The sequence below is a fragment of the Tachypleus tridentatus genome, chromosome 13 (assembly GCF_004210375.1).
Source record: "Tachypleus tridentatus isolate NWPU-2018 chromosome 13, ASM421037v1, whole genome shotgun sequence".
In the NCBI taxonomy this organism is placed as follows: domain Eukaryota; kingdom Metazoa; phylum Arthropoda; class Merostomata; order Xiphosura; family Limulidae; genus Tachypleus; species Tachypleus tridentatus.
In genome coordinates, this window is record NC_134837.1 from 10393209 (window position 1) to 10409507 (window position 16299).

General features: G+C 32.2%; 1 pseudogene across 1 annotated transcript in view; it reads left to right on the top strand.

Annotated features, from left to right (window-relative positions):
- Positions 1–16299, top strand: part of LOC143240549 (guanylate cyclase 32E-like) — a 75003-nt pseudogene that overhangs the window by 25339 nt on the left and 33365 nt on the right. The window contains exons 7-9 of the transcript XR_013021812.1: positions 1582–1650; positions 4802–4829; positions 9728–9823. The product of XR_013021812.1 is annotated as a guanylate cyclase 32E-like (transcript). The remainder of the gene's footprint in view (positions 1–1581; positions 1651–4801; positions 4830–9727; positions 9824–16299) is intronic.

The following is a 16299-nucleotide window of genomic DNA, read 5'->3' on the forward strand; positions in this document are numbered from 1 at the left end:
TAGAACGTACTGTCCTTACAAAGTTGTAAACAAATAGAAAGTACTGTCCTTACAAAGTTGTAAACAAATAGAATGTACTGTCTTCACAAAAGTTGTAAACAAATAGAACGTACTGTCCTTACAAAATTGTAAACAAATAGAACGTACTGTCCTTACAAAGTTGTAAACAAATAGAACGTACTGTCCTTACAAAAGTTGTAAACAAATAGAATGTACTGTCTTCACAAAAGTTGTAAACAAATAGAACGTACTGTCCTTACAAAATTGTAAACAAATAGAAAGTACTGTCCTTACAAAGTTGTAAACAAATAGAATGTACTGTCTTCACAAAGTTGTAAACAAATAGAACATTACTGTCCTTACAAAATTGTAAACAAATAGAACGTACTGTCCTTACAAAAGTTGTAAACAAATAGAACGTACTGTCCTTACAAAAGTTGTAAACAAATAGAACGTACTGTCCTTACAAAAGTTGTAAACAAATAGAACGTACTGTCCTTACAAAAGTTGTAAACAAATAGAATGTACTGTCTTCACAAAAGTTGTAAACACATTAAACGTACTGTCCTTACAAAAGTTGTAAACAAATAGAACGTACTGTCCTTACAAAGTTGTAAACAAATAGAACGTACTGTCCTTACAAAAGTTGTAAACAAATAGAATGTACTGTCTTCACAAAAGTTGTAAACACATTAAACGTACTGTCCTTACAAAGTTGTAAACAAATAGAATGTACTGTTATAAGAGTTGTAAACAAATAGAACGTACTGTCCTTACAAAAGTTGTAAACAAATAGAACGTACTGTCCTTACAAAAGTTGTAAACAAATAGAATGTACTGTCTTCACAAAAGTTGTAAACACATTAAACGTACTGTCCTTACAAAAGTTGTAAACAAATAGAATGTACTGTTACAAGAGTTGTAAACAAATAGAACGTACTGTCCTTACAAAAGTTGTAAACAAATAGAACGTACTGTCCTTACAAAAGTTGTAAACAAATAGAACGTACTGTCCTTACAAAGTTGTAAACACATTAAACGTATTGTCCTTACAAAAGTTGTAAACACATTAAACGTATTGTCTTTGCCAGGTTGTAAACACATTAAACGTACTGTCTTTACCAGGTTGTAAAGAAATACAACCTACTGTCTTTACAAAGTTGTGAACAAATAGATCATATTGTTCTTACAAAGTTGTAAACAAATGAACGTACTCTCTTTACAAAAGCTTAAATAGAACGTACTGTCCTTACAAAAGTTGTGAACAAATAGATCATATTGTTCTTACAAAGTTGTAAACAAATGAACGTACTCTCTTTACAAAGCTTAAATAAAACGTACTATCCTTACAAAATTTGTAAACAAATAGAACGTACTGTCCTTACAAAATTTGTAAACAATGTAACACAAACATTGTGCAGTAAATACCATAAAATACCTGTATAAACATCTGTTCAGTTTTAAGGCTTTCAACATATCTCTTTGTTTATTAAGATGGATAAATACCAAATAGAAAACAACTTAAGGCTTGATAGCTCATTATTTTATCAATACTGATTCATAACTATTTTTTCTCTTTAGGTTGTGGACTTTTTAAATGACTTATATACCTGCTTCGACCGTGTTATCAGTGATTTTGATGTTTATAAGGTAAGAGAGTGAAAGCTGTAATAAGAAATTCTACTCTGTGTTGAAGGTTTTTCTCAGTCATGTTTCACTTTACGTCACTTACTGTGATATAATTACCTATCGGGTAGACGTACACATCTATGTTGATTGATTGAAACGATTCGTTTACCTTTGACTTATTTCAGATTTAACCTAGTGAAACGTTTTCTCTTTTATCTTCCTATTTCTAAGTTTCAACTTATTAGAGAAAGTTACTCAAAAATGTTATAGATCTAATTAAAAAACGACAAAGAACGGTGACAGTTATGTTCATTTGAAACAAAGAACGGTGATAGTTATGTTCATTTGAAACAAAGAACGGTGATAGTTATGTTCATTTGAAACAAAGAACGGTGATAGTTATGTTCATTTGAAACAAAGAACGGTGATAGTTATGTTCATTTGAAACAAAGAACGGTGATAGTTATGTTCATTTGAAAAAAGAACGGTAATAGTTAGGTTAATTGAAACAGAGAACAATGACAGTTATGTTAAATCGAAACATAGAATTGTGGTAGTTATGTTCATTAGAAAGAGAACAATGACAGTTATGTTAAATCGAAACATAGAATTGTAGTAGTTATGTTCATTTGAAACAGAGAACAATGACAGTTATGTTAAATCGAAACATAGAATTGTAGTAGTTATGTTCATTTGAAACAGAGAACAATGACAGTTATGTTAAATCGAAACATAGAATTGTGGTAGTTATGTTCATTTGAAACAGAGAACAATGACAGTTATGTTAAATCGAAACATAGAATTGTAGTAGTTATGTTCATTTGAAACAGAGAACAATGACAGTTATGTTAAATCGAAACATAGAATTGTAGTAGTTATGTTCATTTGAAACAGAGAACAATGACAGTTATGTTAAATCGAAACATAGAATTGTAGTAGTTATGTTCATTTGAAACAGAGAACAATGACAGTTATGTTAAATCGAAACATAGAATTGTGGTAGTTATGTTCATTTGAAACAGAGAACAATGACAGTTATGTTAAATCGAAACATAGAATTGTGATAGTTATGTTCATTTGAAACAGAGAACAATGACAGTTATGTTAAATCGAAACATAGAATTGTGATAGTTATGTTCATTTGAAACAGAGAACAATGACAGTTATGTTAAATCGAAACATAGAATTGTGGTAGTTATGTTCATTTGAAACAGAGAACAATGACAGTTATGTTAAATCGAAACATAGAATTGTGATAGTTATGTTCATTTGAAACAGAGAACAATGACAGTTATGTTAAATCGAAACATAGAATTGTGGTAGTTATGTTCATTAGAAAGAGAACAATGACAGTTATGTTAAATCGAAACATAGAATTGTGGTAGTTATGTTCATTAGAAACAGAGAACAATGACAGTTATGTTAAATCGAAACATAGAATTGTGATAGTTATGTTCATTTGAAACAGAGAACAATGACAGTTATGTTAAATCGAAACATAGAATTGTAGTAGTTATGTTCATTTGAAACAGAGAACAGTGACAGTTATGTTAAATCGAAACATAGAATTGTGGTAGTTATGTTCATTTGAAACAGAGAACAATGACAGTTATGTTAAATCGAAACATAGAATTGTAGTAGTTATGTTCATTTGAAACAGAGAACAATGACAGTTATGTTAAATCAGAAACATAGAATTGTGGTAGTTATGTTCATTAGAAACAGAGAACAATGACAGTTATGTTAAATCGAAACATAGAATTGTGATAGTTATGTTCATTTGAAACAGAGAACAATGACAGTTATGTTAAATCGAAACATAGAATTGTGGTAGTTATGTTCATTAGAAAGAGAACAATGACAGTTATGTTAAATCGAAACATAGAATTGTGGTAGTTATGTTCATTTGAAACAGAGAACAATGACAGTTATGTTAAATCGAAACATAGAATTGTGGTAGCTATGTTCATTTGAAACAGCACTGGGGGGTGTAAAGAAGTAACATGAACTTATAACACAAATTTGGGGATCATATTATGTCAGACGCAAGAAGGAAGCTGACACTTCTAATATCACATGGGTAATTATATCACACTATTGGGTGAAAGAAACTAATACTTCTAATATCACAGGGTAATTATATCACACTATTGGGTGAAAGAAACTAATACTACTAATATCACAGGGTAATTATATCACACTATTGGGTGAAAGAAACTAATACTACTAATATCACAGGGTAATTATATCACACTATTGGGTGGAAAGAAACTAATACTTCTAATATCACAGGGTAATTATATCACACTATTGGGTGAAAGAAACTAATACTTCTAATATCACAGGGTAATATATCACACTATTGGGTGAAAGAAACTAATACTTCTAATATCACAGGGTAATTATATCACACTATTGGGTGAAAGAAACTAATACTACTAATATCACAGGGTAATTATATCACACTATTGGGTGAAAGAAACTAATACTTCTAATATCACAGGGTAATTATATCACACTATTGGGTGAAAGAAACTAATACTACTAATATCACAGGGTAATTATATCACACTATTGGGTGAAAGAAACTAATACTTCTAATATCACAGGGTAATGATGTGACACTATTGAAAGAAACAAGCTAATGTCTCTGGTATCACAGGATTCACAGGGCAATTATATCACATTACTGAAAGAAACAAGCTAATGTCTCTAATATCACTAGATTATTACAACAAACTGTTGAAAGAAACAACAATATGGTTATTAGAATACACTACTGAAAGAAATAAGTTCAGAATTAAGAGATGTGAGGAATTGCTGGAACAGACAACTTTATATAACAATATATAATAGTGTCTTTTGAATTAGAAATTATTGTTATGAAATAATTTGATCAGTTTAAGTGAAATTTTCGAAGATATGCAACACAGAATGACACAAAATTATTGAAAGTGATAAATAGTGATTTTTCCGGATAGTTTATCTTTTTTAAACTAAATCTAAGAAACAACATACACTTAGTAAACTAAAAGGAAGTTACGATAGATTTACATATTTTCTAGATTATTCACAGGTAGTTTTAAAGTAAAATTTCGAGAACTTAATGTAAAGTGTATTTAATATTTTATTATTTCTTACAACTAAGGGGCTATATTTTAATTAACATCAGGTTGAGACAATTGGAGATGCATTACATGGTAGTGTCTGGGTTACAGATCGGAACGGGCTTATCCACGCATACAGAGAGATAGCCTAATGGCCTAGCCCTGCTACATGAAGTGGATAACTTTAGGATCCGACACAAACCTCAGGATATGTTGAAACTACGGATCGGGTATTCACACAGGTGAGACATGTTGGATGTACTACCCACCTGTATATCACTCTATAACAACAGGTAAGACATGTTGGATGTACTACCTAGACCTGTATATCACTCTATGACCACAGGTAAGACATGTTGGATGTACTACCTAGACCTGTATATCACTCTATAACCACAGGTAAGATATGTTGGATGTACTACCTGTGACCTGTATATCACTCTATAACCACAGGTAAGACATGTTGGATGCACTACTTAGACCTGTATATCACTCTATAACCACAGGTAAGATATGTTGCATGTGCTGCCTGACCTGTATATCACTCTATAACCACAGGTAAGACATGTTGGATGTACTACTTAGACCTGTATATCACTCTATAACCACAGGTAAGACATGTTGGATGTACTACCTAGACCTGTATATCACTCTATAACCACAGGTAAGACATGTTGGATGTACTACTTGACCTGTATATCACTCTATAACCACAGGTAAGATATGTTGGATGTACTACCTGGACCTGTATATCACTCTATAACCACAGGTAAGATATGTTGGATGTACTACCTAGACCTGTATATCACTCTATAACCACAGGTAAGACATGTTGGATGTACTACCTGGACCTGTATATCACTCTATAACCACAGGTAAGAGATATGGTGGATGTACTACTTGGGTGGGTATATCACTGTATATCAAAATCTAAAATGGTAAAATTAATTGTTATACAATAAAATAATATCATTCATGGCATAAACGTTGATTGAAACCCAGAACAATACATGGCTGTATGTGAATCTAGAGTGTGGCTATGGCACCAACAATACATGATTGTGTGTGAATCAACAACAATACATGACTGTATGTGAATCTAGAAGTGTAGCTATGGTACCAACGATACATGACTTTTGTGAATCCAGAAGTGTAGCTATGGTAGCAACGATACATGACTTTTGTGAATCCAGAAGTGTAGCTATGGTAGCAACGATACATGACTGTATGTGAATCAACAACAATACATTGATTGTGTGTGAATCAACAACAATACATGATTGTGTGTGAATTAACAACAATTACATGACTGTATGTGAATCTAGAAGTGTGGCACCCACAATACATGATTGTATGTGAATCTAGAAGTATAGCTATGGTACCAACAATACATGATTGTGTGTGAATCAACAACAATACATGACTCTGTATGAATCAACCACAATACAGGACTATGTCAATCTAGAAGTGTAGCTATGGTACCAAAATACATGATTGTGTGTGAATCAACAACAATACATGATGTATGTGTGAATCATCAACAATACATGATTGTGTGTGAATCAACAACAATACATGATTGTGTGAATCAACAACAATACATGACTGTATGTGAATCAACAACAATACATGACTGTATGTGAGATCAACAACAATACATGACTGTGTGTGAATCAACAACAATACATGATTGTGTGTGCCAAATCAACAACAATACATGATTAAAAAAACAAGTGAATCAACAAAATACATGAGTGTATGTGAATCTAGAAGTGTAGCTATGGCACCAACAATACATGATTGTGTGTGAATCAACAACAATACATGACTGTATGTGAATCAACAACAATACATGACTATGTCAATCTAGAAGTGTAGCTATGGTACCAACGATACATGACTCTTTGTGAATCAACAACAATACATGATTGTGTGTGAACAACAACAATACATGACTGTATGTGAATCTAGAAGTGTAGCTATAGCACCAACAATACATGATTGTGTGTGAATCAACAACAATACATGACTGTATGTGAATATAGAAGTGTAGCTATGGCAACAACAATACATGACTGTATGTGAATCTAGAAGTGTAGCTATGGTACATTACAACTTGATACATGATTGTGTGTGAATCAACAACAATACATGACTGTATGTGAATCTAGAAGTGTAGCTATGGCACCAACAATACATGATTGTGTGTGAATCAACAACAATACATGACTGTATGTGAATTTAGAAGTGTAGCTATGGTACCAACGATACATGACTGTATGAATAAACAACAATACATGACTGTATGTGTGAATAAACAACAATACATGACTGTATGTGAATCTAGAAGTGTAGCTATGGTACATAACGATACATTACTGTATGTTAATCAACAACAATACATTTATGACTGTATGTAAACAACATCATAGAAGTGTATACTATGGCTTTCCAACAATACATGATTGTGTGTGAATCAACAACAATACATGTTTTAGCTGTTATATGAATCAACAACAATACATGACTGTATGTGAATCTAGAAGTGTAGCTATGGTACCAACAATACATGATTGTGTGTGCAAATACATACTGCTGTATGATACATGACTGTAGCCTGCAATCATGGTAGCCAATGACATGACTGGTGTAGCAACATTTACAACAGCTATGTGTGTTCCATCATTATATAGTAAATCCCAAAAACTGTGTGTGAATACATGATATGACTGTGTGTGAATCAACAACAATACATGACTGTATGTGAATATAACCAAGCATGCAATACAAAGTGTAGCTATGGCACCAACAATACATGTAGCCATGCCTGTATCACTGTATGTATGTGAATCTAGAAGTGTGTAGCTATGGAATCAACAACAATACCTGTATGTGAATTTAGAATGATTACATGACTGTGTGAATCAACAACAATACATGACTGTATGTGAATCTAGAAGTGTAGCTATGGTACCAACGATACATGATTGTGTGTGAATCAACAACAATACATGACTGTGTGTGAATCAACAACAATACATGACTGTATGTGAATCTAGAAGTGTAGCTATGGCACCAACAATACATGATTGTGTGTGAATCAACAACAATACATGACTGTATGTGAATCTAGAAGTGTAGCTATGGTACCAACGTATACATGACTGTATGTGAATAAAACAACAATACATGACTGTATGTGAATCTAGAAGTGTAGCTATGGCACCAACAATACATGACTGTATTAATGTGGATCTAGAAGTGTAGCTATGGCACCAACAATACATTACTGTATGTGTGAATCAACAACAATACATGACTGTATGTGAATCTAGAAGTGTAGCTATGGCACCAACAATACATGATTGTGTGTGAATCAACAACAATACATGACTGTATGTGAATCTAGAAATGTAGCTATGGCACCAACAATACATGATTGTGTGTGAATCAACAACAATACATGACTGTATGTGAATCTAGAAGTATAGCTATGGCACCAACAATACATGATTGTGTGTGAATGAACAACAATACATGACTGTATGTGAATCTAGAAATGTAGCTAACAATACATGATTGTGTGTGTGAATCAACAACAATACATGACTGTATGTGAATCTAGAAGTGTAGCTATGGCACCAACAATACATGATTGTATGTGAATCAACAACAATACATGACTGTATGTGAATCTAGAAGTGTAGCTATGGCACCAACAATACATGATTGTGTGTGAATCAACCAACAATACATGACTGTATGTGAATCTATAGAAGTGTAGCTATGGCACCAACAATACATGATTGTCAACAACAATACATGACTGTATGTGAATCTAGAAGTGTAGCTATGGCACCAACAATACATGATTGTGTGTGAATCAACAACAATACATGACTGTATGTGAATCAACAACAATACTTGACTGTATGTGAATCTAGAAGTATAGCTATGGCACCAATTATACATGATTGTGTGTGAATGAACAACAATACATGACTGTATGTGAATCTAGAGTGTAGCTATGGCAAAACAATACATGATTGTGTGTGAATCAACAACAATACATGACTGTATGTGAATCTAGAAGTGTAACTATGGCACCAACAATTTGTTAATGTGTGAGTCAACAACAATATATGACACACGAAACATGACAACAAAGACACACGAAACGCAACTAAACAAAATACTACTAAAATGAAAAAAGACAATACAATTTCACAAACACTTTATTCCTACCTACGCAAGACTGACTCACGCACACCATAAATATACGTCATCCCCAAACCTCATAAACCAGATTGTCCATTATGACCAATATTGTCGGAACCCAGTATCACCAGTTCTAGCCACAGTTTTCTCGGCATCACTGATTAATAGAAAGCTAGCTTATATCTTCAACAGAAAGTTCCAGTTTTTGTCGCTACTACCTTAACCTATTCACAGATAACCCGAAACTCATTTATCTCTACTCAAAACTATAGACCCATTGTTCCGAGAACTTTAAGTAAAGCTACCGAAGATAAAACATATAATCGTTACTTGTATATGTCAGCTGTATGTTTTCCTTTGTTAATCCACAAGAGATCTTTCAATAATGTCATATTTTTATATGTGTTCGGCTGAAGTTATGCATTTCACAACAGTTTGGATAAAGCATATAACACAAACTACAACTCTCTTAAAACTTATGTAAATTCATTCTGTGTGCTGACAAGTAGTAGTTTAGGTAAGAATACTTACACAAGGATTTGGTTTAATGTAGTCTATATTTTATGATAGATGGTGCATAAAATGCCAATAGATCGATATAATTAACTTTTAAGAGCTTACACGTAAACAAAGAACCAAAACGTATTTTATAGACATAACACTTCACTTATATAAATGTTATTTAACTAACAGCCACTATTACGATGCTTCAATAATTAACTTTCCACTTTAACTAAAATAGAATCTATTTCTACACGGTTTTCACTTTCCAGGTCCATGCTGCGCAGGCGTAGTAGGACAGAAGATGCCAAGGTATTGCTTGTTTGGCGACACAGTGAATACAGCGTCTAGAATGGAGTCTACAGAACGTGAGTAACTATTTTTACACTGTTGGCTCTGATTTAAAATATAGCTATTTGCATCATTTATAACAATGAATTGAGAAGGAATATTCCAAAGAAAATAAAAAAAAATTATACTTACCATGCTATGGACATTGTGACGTTTACCAAAGTGTCAGTATACCGCGACTAAACTTTTAAACGACAGGTTCGAGTTTGTTAAAGTGCAAATATGCAACGTTAGATTGAGTGTGGATCGAACCCTGAACTTTACCAGAAGTTTGACAGTTACAGACAATATTACTGCATATATTTATAAGGAATATATTTAAGTATGTTCTTACTAATGGTGATAAGTTCCTGTGAGCATATTTAATTATTTTGAGCTTTTCAGGATGTGAAACAAATTGCTAGAAAACGAACTCTTAATAAATTTACCATCACTGTTTGTTCATGTTACAAAGTTACGTGTCGTTTCCTGATGTTTTTCTGAAATCATCATTTTATTCCGATGAAACGTTGCTCAAGTCATCCACAGCCTATTTAATTTTATAACTCTTCATTTTAAAATATATATTTATTTTATAACAAATACGATTGTAATGTACTTGCGTGAACAATGTTTGTTTGTTTTTTTGAATTTCGCGCAAAGCTACTCGAGGGCTATCTGTGCTAGCCGTCCCTAATTTAGCAGTGTAAGACTAGAGGGAAGGCAGCTAGTCATCACCCCATAACTCTTGGGCTACTATTTTACCAACGAATAGTGGGGTTGACTGTCACATTATAACGCCCCAAACGGCTGAAAGGGAGCATGTTTAGTGCGATGGGGATTCGAACCCGCGACCCTAAGATTACGAGCCAAACGGGCCGCATGAACAAATATAAAATTATGTCACTGTAATATCTGAAATATATAGCTAATATAATAATAGCTTTAGTGAAGTTAACTGAAATTTGGTGTTCATTTGTGAGTACACATGTAACTAGTTCAATATTGTCTTTAGTTCAAAGCTTAACACTATTTAAGTAGACACTAATTGTAGTATGATCGACTTGTTTTCACTTTAATTATTTAACGTGGCACTAGAGCCATCTAGTGGTAGAAGAATCAACTACGAAATAGGGCACATATACATACTGTCGTTCTCCCAGAAGATTAGCACTTGATTAGACACTTGGTCATTAGTCCAACCATAATGACAAGTGTTAATTATGAAATGAGAAAATAAACAAAAATTTGATATGTCAGGGTCGGCACCATCGATTGTTGAATTAGGGGTGATTTTAGCTCTGAAAGCATTTACAATTACTACACTGCTTGAGCGATTTATTAGATTTAAAATAGTAATATATATATATATATATATGTGTGTGTGTGTATACCTTAATAATAATAATGTTTTAAAAAATTTCATGGAATTAAAATGTAAAGAATTGTCATTTTCTCTGTTTCAATGTAAAAAAAATTAAATATCAAAATAAGTAATAAAATGACACTGGTTAATCAAACTTAAAAAGTAATAATAGTGTGGCTTCTACTACATTGGTAATCTCGACAACAGCTCTCAAGATTCATGTGAGTCCAAACACTAAAGCAGTTCTCGATCAATTTGGAAACTTCATGCTGGTACCTCGAGGTGAAGTTGAAGTTAAAGTAAGATTAACTTATTCTATTTTTAACAGAATTTTATTTTTATTATTAATGGCGTTGAAGTTAAAGAAAGATCAGCTTATTCTGTTTTTAATAGAATGTTATTTCACTTATTATTGGTGGTGAAGTTAAAGTAAGATTAATTTATCCTATTTTTACTGATTTTACTTCACTTATTGTTTAAGTTGAAGTTGATGTAATGTTAAGTTATTATGTTTTAAACGAGTTTCATATCATTTATAAGTTTCCATTCGGTACAATATAGGTTGCAGTAACATATTTATCTATGTATTCATTAAGGGAAAAGGGAAAATGGAAACTTTCTGGTTGCTGGAAGAGATACACACGGACGATTCCATCAGTAACAGCAAAGCACAGCACCGACTTTTATAAGCATTTAGGAACGAGATGTTTCGTTATGGATGTCACATGGCTGGGTAACAATGAAGATGCCAAAGTGGAACATTCGTGTGCTGCTATAGTTTCTAAACGTCTACGTTTCGACTTCATGTAGCTGGAGAAGAGGCGAAAGGTCGAATGTGGATTTATTTCTGTAGTAGTTTAGTAAATACTGTTATGTAGCATGATATAAGATGTAAATATTCACATATACATTAAGAAGGAACTTAATATCTTATCTAAGCTTCTGTACTTTATATATATATATATCTTCGTTTTCTATTAGGCATAACAGTTATTTATATATCGCCTTTTGTAGTGTGTTACAGATCTGTATCTACGATTTTGACGTACGGAAATTTCTATATGCTGTAATTATCGTAAAAAACACATCTGAGTGTCAGATCATACAATCTGAAAATGTAAAGTAACTCAAAACAATTTACTCATTTTTCATGTAGGTTTAAAAGTGCTATATGTGATCTATTTCTGTTTGTTTTCTCTTCAGAAAACTCTAATGAGGGAATTTAAAAGCATAATAACTCATTTAATAGCACGGTTACTACGAAGCTGGTCTGAAGAACAAAGCATTGTTCTATTAAAGTAACAGTTGAATAATGAAAGTGTTGCCGATGTTCGGTGTTTAAACATATTTAAACAGGGAGTAGGACAAGTGAACATTATTAGGACATGTGAGTTTAAGATGTAGCGGGTCAGTTGTTAATAGTCATTTCCATATATGTATAAATCAAACTTAACTTAATAATCCTAAAGTGTTTTCTGTTTGACAAAATACCATATTTAGTTTTGCTTAAGAATAAGCGATATTTTACTCCATAGTTCACAAAGAATTCATAAAAGAAGATATGGAACGTTATTCATTATTTTGCAATAATAATTGCATACCTAGAAGATACCATGTAAAATAAAGATATTAAACAAACTATCTAATTTAAACCATAAAATGTACCTTCACATGTCTCATTAGAAATAGGGTTAATTAGCAAAAGTACCTATATTATGAATTAGGGTTAATTCGCGTGTTTTTTTTATATCAAAGACACCTTGGGCTGAGCCACCGAGGGAAACCGAACCCTGATTTTAGCATTGTAAATCCGTAGACTTACTGCTGTACTAGCGGGAGGTAGGGTTAATTAATAAAGAAATACCTATAATTAGAGTTAATTAGCAAATAAATACCTATGTTATGAATTAGGGTTAATTAGTAAAGTAAATTCAATATTCTTCTATAGGAAATCTTATACATAACCTGACATAAGCGTATTTCAAGGATTTCATTCATATATACCTGGTTGAAAACTTAAAAATAGTTGAGTATAATATGCTTTAGGTTTACTTTAATGTTGTATATAATCGTTAGAACTTACAACTTGTTTATTATTATTTACGTCTCTACGCTCTTCTATCTAATAATTACTAATTGTGTTAATATTTATGTTACAATAAGAATACTCCCAGCTTGGTGTGTAAGTTCTTGGTCACACGTACCTACTGTCTCATGACTGAAGACACCTAGCAACGAGGTTATGAAATACGTACCTTGTTCTACCGTCAGGCTAATATAAGAACAATTTGATTCTTTGAAGGGTATAGAAAACCACAGCTTCGTTTATTCCTATAAAGAACAAAGAACACTAACAACAATGAATTCTATAAAATAAAGTAATATAATAATACTAAGTCGTATCATTCTTAAACTAAAATAAAAATTGTTTTCATTGTGTGTAATATGACAAGCATTTCAAAGTATCAGAACGTTAGTTGTTATTATCCACTTGCACACTGTTTAATGAGATATTGGACATTTTCACGTTTTAATATAATTTTGCTGCAAGCAGTAAACGATTTACACGTAGAATGTAGAACAAATATTACAGGAGAAGTTATTAGAACACCAAATAACTGTAGTCTTTACTTATTTGTTGTTGGAAGTGAAAACTCGTATGTCCAGTTATTTATTTTCGTGAGAAATGTACAATTTTTAGAGTTTGTTTGTGTCTTGATCTTATTTGATTTTGTGTGAATATATATATATATATAGCAAGATGTAAAGTTTCATGTGTTATTTCTGTAAATGAATTAGTAATAAATTCAATTAGGAAATTGATGTAAGAGTTAGTAGCCGGTTTACTAATATGTTAATCTACTCTGACAGTGGGTTGGGGTTTCCTGTTGTAATTGTAATGTGAATTTAGCGGCATCTAGTGTGCTTTGATGTAATGAGTATCATTAATTTTGTTGGCGCCAAAATGCATTAGAATTATTTTTCTTAAAACATACCAGCGTTTTAGCATAAGGCATTTTGATAATGTTCATTTGACAGCAGTTTGCAGTAATTTTACTTCAGTAACCATTACATAATAATCACGTTGCCATCTATATAAAATTAATGGAGAGAGAAAATATTAAAACATGACATTATTTCAGATAAAGAAAACTTATTAGATCCATTTCGCTTAAACGATTTCATTCGGCTTAAAACAAATAAAACTCAATTTTTTTAAGTAATAACGGATCATTTTTATTTTTCTAAATAGCTTTAGTCTTATACTTTGAGGTTTTGTATTCTCTATATTTGTAAGTTAAGTATGAAGCTACACAATGTTTGTCCACCGCTGGTATCGAAGCCCAGTTTCTAGCGGTGTTAGGGGATGAGAGACTATTTTCTGTAAAGAATTCCAACATAAAACAAAATGAAATTTAGAACCATGGTATTTATATACCTTCAAACTTTGTTTTTGTGGCCTGGATAATGAAATTTAGAAATTAATCTATTTTCTATGTAAAACAGACAAATTTACATTTTCATTTACATAAGGTCTGAATAAAACAACATATGAATCACGATTTACAAGTATTTATAATAAAGTTATACAAAAATGAACAAAATGTTTAGAAGTGAGTAGTTTTCCAGATTTACGACTGTAATGTAAATCACTTTTACGTGAAACCCCCAAATATAGTCTCCCATTATGTTTTCGTTATACGCTCCAGGTTACAAAAGCAAAGTTTGAAGAAAAATAAGTTTTTTTTTTATTTACTTTAGGCATAAGCAATTGGGAAATAATACTTTCTGCTCAGGAACAAGAAAAAGTACAAATTTTGCTACATAGTGATATCTATATATGTTTGTGGCTAAAAAATAATCCCTTCTTAGCTTTTGACATTCCTTTTTTATGTTTTTGATCTCATAGTTGCTTACAGTGTTTGTTACTTGTAAGCATAAAACTGTACAATCAGATGTTCCCATCAGTAGGTATCGAAACCCAACTTTTAATGTTATAAGCCATCAGACATGAAAGAAAGTATGTGAACAAATGTTTGTCTCGGTTGTCCTTCGTCGGTTTGATTAACTATTTCATTTATTTCAGTCTCAGGCTGTTTGTTTAGTAAATAGGTATTGTGCGTAAAAATATGTTAATACATACCAAGTCTGATATTACCATATAACAGATACTTTGTTCAGATTACTGCTCATATTACCATGTAAGAGATAATTTGTTAAGGTTAAGACAACTGATTTGTTGAATTTCTTGTCAATATCTGTTAAGGTTGTTGTCAACATTACCATGTAACAATTTTGTTGAGGTTGTTGTCAACTTTAACATGTAACAATATCTGTTAAGGTTGTCGTCAACATTATCAGGTAACAATATCTGTTGAGGTTGTCGTCAACACTATACGTATCTGTTGAGGTTTTGTCAACTTTAACATTTAGCAATATCTGCTAAGGTTGTTGTCAACACTATCACGTAACAATATCTGTTGAGGTTGTTGTCAACACTATACGTAACAATATCTGTTGAGGTTTTGTCAACTTTAACATGTAAGCAATATCTGTTAAGATTGTTGTCAACACTATCACGTAACAATATCTGTTGAGGTTGTCGTCAACATTATCACGTAACAATATCTGTTGAGGTTGTTGTCAACACTATCACGTAACAATATCTGTTGAGGTTGTTGTCAACACTATCACGTAACAATATCTGTTGAGGTTGTTATCAACACTATCACGTAACAATATCTGTTGAGGTTGTTGTCAACACTATCACGTAACAATATCTGTTGAGGTTGTCGTCAACATTATCAAGTAACAATATCTGTTGAGGTTGTCGTCAACATTATCAGGTAACAATATCTGTTAGGTTGTTGTCAACACTATCACGTAACAATATCTGTTGAGGTTGTTGTCAACATTTATCGAACTTAATATCTGTTGAGGTTGTCGTCAACATTATCAGGTAACAATATCTGTTGAGGGTTGTCGTCAACATTATCAATTAACGCAATAATATCTGTTAAGGTTGTTGTCAACACTATCACGTAACAATATCTGTTGAGGTTGTTGTCAACATTATCAGGTAACAACAATATCTGTTGAGGTTGTTGTCAACTTACTATCACGTAACAATATCTGTTGAGGTTGTTT